Consider the following 9,289-nt stretch of genomic DNA (forward strand, 5'->3'; position numbering starts at 1 on the left):
CCCCCCATTTCCGGCTCCTCTCCGACTTTTGGGACACCCTGTATATTTATTAGGGGTGTGCGGGATCCCGATCGGGATGGAATCCCAAGAATTTCAAAACCCCGAATACATCCGGGATCCCGAGACCACTCGGGACTCCCGAGAATTTCGAGATCCCGTAAATGTTCCGGATTCCCGGGAATTTCGAAATCCCGTATATTCGGATTGCTGAAATTTTCAAGAATAACAACTATGGGTGCGCGGGATTCCCGAAAATGTTCGGGATTCCCGACGATGTACGGGATATAGAATAATATATGGGATTTCTGAAAGTGTCAGCTCATTGATTTTTATCGATCTGGCATTGACAATTTGCACACTGGATGGCAGAAGGCTATTGATAACGGGAGCGATTATACAATTAATAATTAAAAATAGAAATTTATAAAACATTTTTTTGAATTTAATGTCAAAGAAACGACACTACTTTCCAGTCCACCTAATAGAATAGTAATCTACGATTACGATTGTATAAGAGGTAAAGAGAAGTACGGGGGGGGGGGGGGGCTATGTAACCCTTCAGGGAACATTAAATAAATGCATACATAGAGTTAATTTATGATTAGACCGCGGATTTTTATGCAAAATAAAATCTTCGCGAACGTTCCTACAAAAACTGAATCTAAATAGGAATTCATTTTATTCTGCAAATATTAGGGGGACCAGAAAGTAATGTCGTTTCTTTTACATTAAATTCCAACAAGTAAATTCATAACAAGTTTTTATTTTTAATCAATTGTGTTCGCACTCTTGACCAACAACCTTTTGCTATCTAGTTGCTAAATTAATATAAATTTATATTGGGTTGTCCAGAAAGTTCGTGGCAATTTTTAAGAAAAATTCAAAGGCACGTTTGAATTTTCTTATATATTTATTGAATTATATAAATACCATTTTCTTCCACGACCTTTCCACCTTTTAAGGGATGCACCCATGTTAATCATTTTCAACCATTCCAATATTAACAGACGTGTACCACCTACCAAAAATCGCCACGAACATTCCAAACAAACTAATACAATATAATATAATTATAATAATTATAATGTAATTATAATATTTATGTAATAAATAATTTGCTAAATTTTCAAACTCAGATCGATAAAAATCAATTGGTACACAATGACCTGATAAATGATAAACAAGTATTGACATCTGCAGAAACGACATTACTTTCTGGTCCCCCTAATATTATAACATGAACTTTACTTTCAATCTTTTTTATATTCATGCATATTGTTTGAATTAGGTTCTTGAACCTAAATTTGAATTTATTTTACTCTGCAAATATTACACCATGAATTTTACTTTCAATCTTTTCTATATTCATGCATATTGTAGGTTCTTGAACCTAAATATGAATTTATTTTGTTCTGCAAATATTATAACATGACTTACTTTCAATCTTTTTTATATTCTTGCATCTTATTTGCATCGCGTAGATTCTTGCACATTCAAATTTCTTATAAATGCATAAAGATCCACAGAGTAATTTATGATACTATAATAAATAAATTATTCGTTTCGAAAATATATTAGTCTAGCGGGTCCCTGAACCAAGTATTTTGGAAACAATTAATTTAAAACAAGATGGCGTACATTTGAAGTTGATTTTCAATTTTTTCACTAAAGTTAAGCGATTCAATACAGGATAAAAAAATTCACCAGTTTGAATAGGCTTTCCCACAAAAATTTCAAATTTACGAAACGTATCGATTTCTCAGTAATCGCGACCGCTGAAACGGGAAGAAAGCAATCGGTGCCGGCATGAATGAATCGAATCGCGTGTTCTTGCGAACGGAACGGCTACTTATCAACAGACTATTATCGCTGTTACAATTCCACGGTGCGATCGAGCGGTTCGTTAAAGGTCGATTCAGACTATACGACACGGACCATCACCGACACGACAAAACATTAAAACACTCGTTTTAAGGGGTTAGGCGCAGTTAGGGAGAGGAAAAACGACATTTCTTTGTGATTTTTTTTTAGTTATTAAATAATAATTTGCATAAGTAACAATTAAGTATATTATAAAGCATGTTTTAAAGAACTGAAAAACATTTTTTGTTTTAAGAAACGTTTAATTTATATCGTCATAACAGCCGATGACGTAGACGATGATTTAAAAACATAGGATTGCGGTGAGCAATATTTCTCTACACTGGTTTCCCTGAAAACAAAAAGAAAGGTAGATTTCGAAAATATATTAGTCTAGCGGGTCCCTGAACCAAGTATTTTGGAAACAATTAATTTAAAACAAGATGGCGTACATTTGAAGTTGATTTTCAATTTTTTACTAAAGTTAAGCGATTCAATACAGGATAAAAAAATACGTATATAAGAAAATAAAAAATCCTTCGATCAGGGACCCGTTAGTCTAACATATTTTCTAAATCTACCTTTAGTTTTGTTTTCAAGTGCACCAGTTTGAAGAAATCTTGCTCACCGCGAACCAAGTGGCCACCCACGCCATCGCCTGTTATGACGAAATGAATTAACCTTTTCTTAAAACAAACATTCTTTTATAATTCTTTAAGACATACTTTGTAATATATTTACATTTCATTAATAAAAATTATTATTTATTATCTTAAAGAAACAAACACACAAGAAACTGTCCGTTTCCATTTTCCTGACTGCGACTAACCACTTAATGGAATTATTCACACTTAACAGATACCGACCTGAACGTTCCGTCAACAGGAATAGTGTGAATAGTCCCATTAAAACGCGTGTTTTAATGTTTTGTCGTGTCGGTGCCGATCCGTGTCGTATAGTCTGAATCGACCTTAAATCGCTAAAATATTTTCGGTGAGAGAAAAAAAAGAACGGGGTCAGAAATACCTGTGGGTTCCTTCGAGGTATCGAAGAATCGGAAATTATACGGAGATCAGGAAGCGGTGTAGACGACCATAGAGTCCACCAAACTTTCGAGCAGACAGGAAGCGCGACCTATTGACGAAAGTAAACACGTAGGCGCCAGTCGGTTTCAGATTATTCATGGGGTTGACACTACTATCTGGCTCGGTTCTTTCACGCGACGGGAACACTTACGGCCCGGCCCTTCCATTCACATCCCATTTCGAAACTGAACGACCGGAGCTGCAGCGCGTGGCGTCGAGTACACGGCGAGTATACGACTATACGCGGCGCGCGCGCAATCGATTCGCTGTTTACGATTCGAGATGAATGGAGTCTTTGCGACCGCGGAACGTGTCCACGGAAAACCGATGACGATTACCCGGTGAGCGTTAAAGAATTGCCCCGATGCGACGGTACAGGGCGCGATTATTGATTTATCTTTTCGCGATGAGTAACCGCGGCGCGCGTGGCCGTTTTCGTCTGTGGCGGCTCGCGACGCTCTGCCAGAAATGCACCGGTTCGAGTTGTACCATTTATGGAGACTTTACTATATTGACAAAATTGAAAAATACCTAAATAAATAGGTAATCACGTTCCATTCTACAATATTGACGATATTGTCATTTTTGAGGGCATAAAGAGTGTTCAGTCCCAAGTTGTAGCATTTATGGAGACATTACTGTATTGACAAATTTGAAAAATACGTGAATAAATAGGTAATCGTGTCGAATGCTACAATATCGACGAATGTCATTTTTGAGGGCGTAAAGAGTGTTCTGTCCCGAATTGTAGCATTTATGGAGACTTTACTGTATTGACAAAATTGAAAATTACCTAAATAAATAGGTAATCATGTTCCATTCTACAATATTGACGAATGTCATTTTTGAGGGCATAAAGAATATTCAGTTCCGAGTTGTAGCATTTATGGAGACTTTACTGTATTAACAAAATTGAAAAATACCTAAATAAATAGGTAATCGTATCGAATGCTACAATATCGACTACTGTCATTTTTGAGGCGGTAAAGGAGTGTTTATTTAAAGATTCATCTTCCATTATGTGTGTTATTATTGTCTACTTAGAGAATATAGAGGATGTTTCATTTAAATCTGTTTGGTTTCAAATGGAACCTTATTTAAACGTAGATAAAAATGTATATTTTGTAATTTTGTCGATATTGGTGTCAGTCAAGTCTGTGTCGGTGAAACCTGTGTCGATCATTTTCATGGAACCCAGATTAATCATTCTCGTGCACTTCTCTTTTTAAATTTAAGCTACGATATTAACTTCAATACTTTTTCACGATTTTTCACTTAAACACCTTAGATTTCAAACAGCATAGATTTAAAATGAAATAGCTTCGAAAAAATACCCCATTTAACGGTTTTTAAATGTTACGTTACCACGATATTGCAGTCATAGATGCCGAGTTAAAAGTCGTGGCAACGCGTCACGTGAAAACGAACCTTGAAGACAGGTTAACGAAATTCGATCGTTTCGCGTTTGAATTCGAGGAATCTTGTCGACGCGACGAGCACGTGGGTCGTCGACGATGTTCCCCGTGCACGCAGTTCGTAAACAAGAGAAATGCCGCGGAGAGGGAGGAGGGTGGAGGGAAGGGAAGGGATCCACCCCCGCCGGTGAACGGTTGACTCTTGTCTTATCTTCACGTGCCACGACATTCCACGTTCTCACGTTCCACAGATACGCTAGCTTTAAAGGTACGTACAGACTTGTAATAAAAAGACGTCGCGAACGCAAGCTATGTGAACTTGGCACCCGACTTTTCAAAAATTAATTTTTTTTTATAGAAAACGATAGTATCTCGTTAGTACCTGATTGTACCTTCAATAGTTTCGTTTGTACCTCCACCAATTAATAGTTAAAAAAAAATTCAAAAAATGGTCAGCACCCGACATCGAGATTTTTGAAATCGGTTTTTCCCGATTCTTTAGAATCGTTTGTACCCGTTCGTACCGCTTCTCGTTTCGTTTGTATCTCGATAGTTTAACTTATACAGCAATTGTTGTTCCGCGTAAGAGCGAAGTTCGTTAATTTTCAACTATTTTAGGTACAACCGAAAAGAAAAGCGATTCGGGCGGGTACAAACGATTCTAAAGAATCGGGAAAAAACAGATTTTAAAAATCTTGAAAATTAACGAACTTCACTTTTACGCGGAACGACAGGTTTCCTTTAGGTTTAATTTCTTTGGAACACGAAGTGTCGATAAAATGATTGTCGTTGAGGCAAAGGTGACCTGATTTTCAAATCTCAAATTAGGAATCTCATTTTCGAAGTCAATATAATCTTAGCATTCGTGACAATAGAATGCTGAGAAAGCATCTCGAGTTGCTGGTAGATACCAGAAAAAAAAAGGCCTCGAGTGCAAAGGACTAATATGTAGTAACCGTTGCTTGGTAATAAAATCGTTTTGCGACCCGAGTATAAGAAAGTTTATGCTTCATTTGAACAGTTTTTTTCCTTTCATATTTAACGTCGCATCAACCTTTGGTTATTAGCGACTGTTCTTTATACATATAATTGTTCTTATTGTTAGATGTTGGTCCAAATATCTGCATTTTTAAGTATCTGAATTATTTTGTTTATGTTTTCTTCTGTGCTCCATGCTTCGTTAAAACTAGTGGGCACTTTGTTTCGTATTTTTACAGGTAAATATTATGTCTTCTATTTTTAGAATTTGTTTGCACGTACAACAGGTGGGTCTTGTGGTCTTCCTAAGTGGGTGTTCATGCGTGTACTTCGTATGTCCAATTTTGATGCACGTAATTGTGTATTATTTTAGCGGAGCGTTTCTTTACAATTTTATAAGATTCAACCTATTCCTAGAAATATGTAGAATATTTTATGGTAATTAAAAATCGTAATTACTCGTTTAATTTTTCGAAATATGGTACGAGTTGGACGCCTTTCAAAATTGATAGATTCGTAAATATATCTGTATGAAGGTAGTTAAAATGTTACATATTCCGACATATTGTACCCCAAATCAAGTTTAGCAAAATAAACGATAAGGAGAAGATAATTCTTCATTCGCAGTTTTGTCCAGCTAGATCAATAGATCTGCCCACTGTGTCACCCGGTACATTCTCGTATCGGTCGTTGAATTCGTCTTGACACGAACTATAATATTGTTAAGTCAAAAATACAAAGTGCCATTAAACAAAAAATGAAAAAAAAAATGATAATATTGTCAAGTCAAATATTAGTATATATATATATAGTATATTGTTATATATAGTATAATATTGTTAAGTCAAAAATACAGTGCCATTAAAAAAAAATGAAAAAAAAAAATGATAATATTGTTAAGCCAAATATTAGTATATATAGCATATATATGGTATAATATTGTTATATATATAGTATAATACTGTTAAGTCAAAAATACAAAGTGCCATTAAAAAAAAATGAAAAAAAAAAAATGATAATATTGTTAAGTCAAATATTAGTATATATAGTATATATATATAGTATAATATTGGTAAGTAAAAAATACAAAGTGCCATTAAACAAAAAATGAAAAAAAAAATGATAATATTGTTAAGCCAAATATTAGTAAATATAGCATATATATAGTATAATATTGTTATATATAGTATAATATTGTTAAGTCAAAAATACAAAGTTCCATTAAAAACAAAAAATTTAAAAAAAAAAAATGAATGAACACCTAGACAATACTAAACATAAATTTTGTTTCGAACTTTATTCATTCCACTGTATAGCAAATCGAAAACTGATCAACATTTGTTTAAAATATTTTTTTGTCAGATTATCGCAAGCACTCGACAAATCGTGAAAAGTGCGGGACACACTGTATACGGATTTAGCTCTGCTAAGCCTAACGTGCCTCGATTGTAAACGCGACAAAAAAGCAGGATTTGCGCGCGACGTTTGCTTACAAGGACCGAGTTCGACACTCGTGTAGTCCAAGTATCAATTCGTTGGTATATAAACAACTAACGAATGATCTTGCTAGAAATGATCTTGTTGATAATATAAAATTCAAGCAACAGATGGTTAACGGACCTTCCCTCTCTCCCAATTAGTGCGTTGAATCGCGGTTTCACCGTAACAATAAAACAATAACGAGTCTGGAAACGTTCATCGTGGTCGAGATCCGGCTGGAGGACGCGTCGAAGGAAATCGTCGCCGTTGTGGGTTCTTTTTCAGCTTGCATGCGAAAAAAACGAGCAAGAAGTGTCGAGTATCGTTCGTATGGGACCCGTGCATGGTGCGTAGCGGGAAATCGTACAGTCGAGCGTTCGATCGCGTCCTTTCGATCCGTTTAACGGTGTATTATCGTCTAAAAACTTAAAAATTTCGATTCTTTTTCTTTTGCATTTTCTTATCATTTGGGGTTTTGAGAAAGTGCCTCTAAAATATTAATTTGAAATTCGTAGAGCTCTCATAGTTACAGAGGCTTAGAGGCTGTTCAGCAGTATTAGTGCTAAATGTATAGCAAACTTTGTATAGCAGACTTCTGGTTTTATACACATTTCGAGGGCACCATCGCCTATAGTCTGAACTAGAATTATACCGATAACTTGAATATTTTAGCCCTGCTCTCATATTTTAGTCGACAATTTTCCGGGAAAATTAAACCTTAATTTTCAAACAGTTGCGATTCCGGTAAAAAATTTACGATACAATACGAGTACAACGATGTGTTACACTATTACACAAAAAAACCTTTTGAAGGTCATCGGTAATTTTTGGATTACATCTTGTATTTTGAACATCATAAGATTGTAGCTGACGTCAATACGGGTACAACGATGCGTTACACTATGACCTTCAAAAAAAACCTTGAAAATTACAAAATTCGGAAATTTTGTTTATATCCTTATATTTGGCCGCTTAAACAGTACAACTTTTTCCTTTAACATTTTCGTCTATCTTTAAGTTCAACTGAAATAATTAGGTGTTCTGTTTCTCGTGAATCACCCGGTATATGTATCTAAGGAAGCGTGGCACTTCCTCCATTCGAATTTCCCGCGCTAACGCGCACTGATAAGGTGAAAGAGGAACAACGAATTAGATAAGATAGATAAGAATAGTGCTGATCAACAATAATAAACAATAATATATAATAATAGCGAGAACCCTGTGAACAATTGACATTGAATGTTGTTTCTGTGTTTACAGGTAAGGACTGTATTAGAGGGACCGAAAAGTAATGTCATTTTCTTTTACATTAAATTCAAGTAAGTTCAATCTTAATACGTATCTATTTTTAAGCAATTGTCAATCAACAGCCCTATGAAATTTTCAATTCAAGATCGATAAAAATCAATGAGCTGATGAACGATAAATAACTATTGAGATTTCCAGAAACGACATTATTTTCCAGTCCACCTAATAAATAGTAGTTTATAAGTTGTACAGTAATGGTAATAAAATAATCATAACTGTGTTTACAGAGAAACAATTGTTATTAATATAACCAACCTCCATCCTGATACGAAGATTCACGTTACATGTATATAAATCTCAGTAGATAGTGTATACTATATTTTGATTTATATGTTTGTACCATTTGAATAAAAATCTTCGAGAAAGCATACACTTTTGAAAAATTCACGCTCGTGTCATTTCCCCCAAAGTTTGTCAGACTCGCGATGTCCTCTTAGAGGGGACATTCAAATGTAAAGGATTAAACTGTTATTAGTTGAACGTGAAACGTAATTCGAATACATAATCCAGACTAAATTTCCATAACACCAATCGTAAACAAATCTGCCGCGTTGTTGTGATAACGTTTTGGAAAGGGTAATTTAAAATTCTAACAGTAACGAAAACGTCTCTTTGTGAAAATGTTTCCAAATTGATTCGTTTTCGATTGATCTTGGGTTCGTTGCACGAAATTTTCGAGCCACGTGAGAATTCGATCTCCGCGTTTTATGCGCATCCTTCGAAGAGGGGTCATCCCAGAGATGGGTAAAACCCTAGATTTCGAATAAATCTAAAGTTTACCGACATGTTTGTCTCGTTTCCTCTTTTGAACATTTTCCAAAGAAGGAAACGAGACAAACATATCGGCAAATTTCAGATTTATTCGAAATGGAAAATATTGGAAAATGTTTGGCAAATGTTCAAAAGAGAAAACGAGACAAACATATCGGCAAATTTCAGATTTATTCGAAATGGAAAATATTGGAAAATGTTTGGAAAATGTTCAAAAGAGAAAACGAGACAAACATATCGGCAAATTTCAGATTTATTCGAAATGGAAAATATTGGAAAATGTTTGGAGAATGTCCAAAAGAGGAAATGAGACAAACATATCGGCAAATTATAGATTTATTCGAAATGGAAAATGTTTGGAAAATGTTCAAAAGAGAAAACGAGACAAACATA

General features: G+C 35.0%; 1 protein-coding gene across 3 annotated transcripts in view; it reads right to left on the reverse strand.

Annotated features, from left to right (window-relative positions):
- Positions 1-9,289, reverse strand: part of LOC128875423 (cyclin-dependent kinase 4-like) — a 125,160-nt gene that overhangs the window by 18,331 nt on the left and 97,540 nt on the right. For 2 of the 3 annotated variants that reach the window (XM_054120993.1, XM_054120992.1), the window contains exon 1: positions 2,887-3,092. The exons of the other annotated variant lie outside the window; for it this stretch is intronic. The gene's annotated coding sequence lies outside the window, so the exon portion shown is untranslated. Of the gene's footprint in view, positions 1-2,886; positions 3,093-9,289 lie in introns of those variants that run through there. 3 annotated transcript variants of the gene reach the window in all.

This window comes from Hylaeus volcanicus, chromosome 4 (genome assembly GCF_026283585.1).
Source record: "Hylaeus volcanicus isolate JK05 chromosome 4, UHH_iyHylVolc1.0_haploid, whole genome shotgun sequence".
Taxonomy (NCBI): domain Eukaryota; kingdom Metazoa; phylum Arthropoda; class Insecta; order Hymenoptera; family Colletidae; genus Hylaeus; species Hylaeus volcanicus.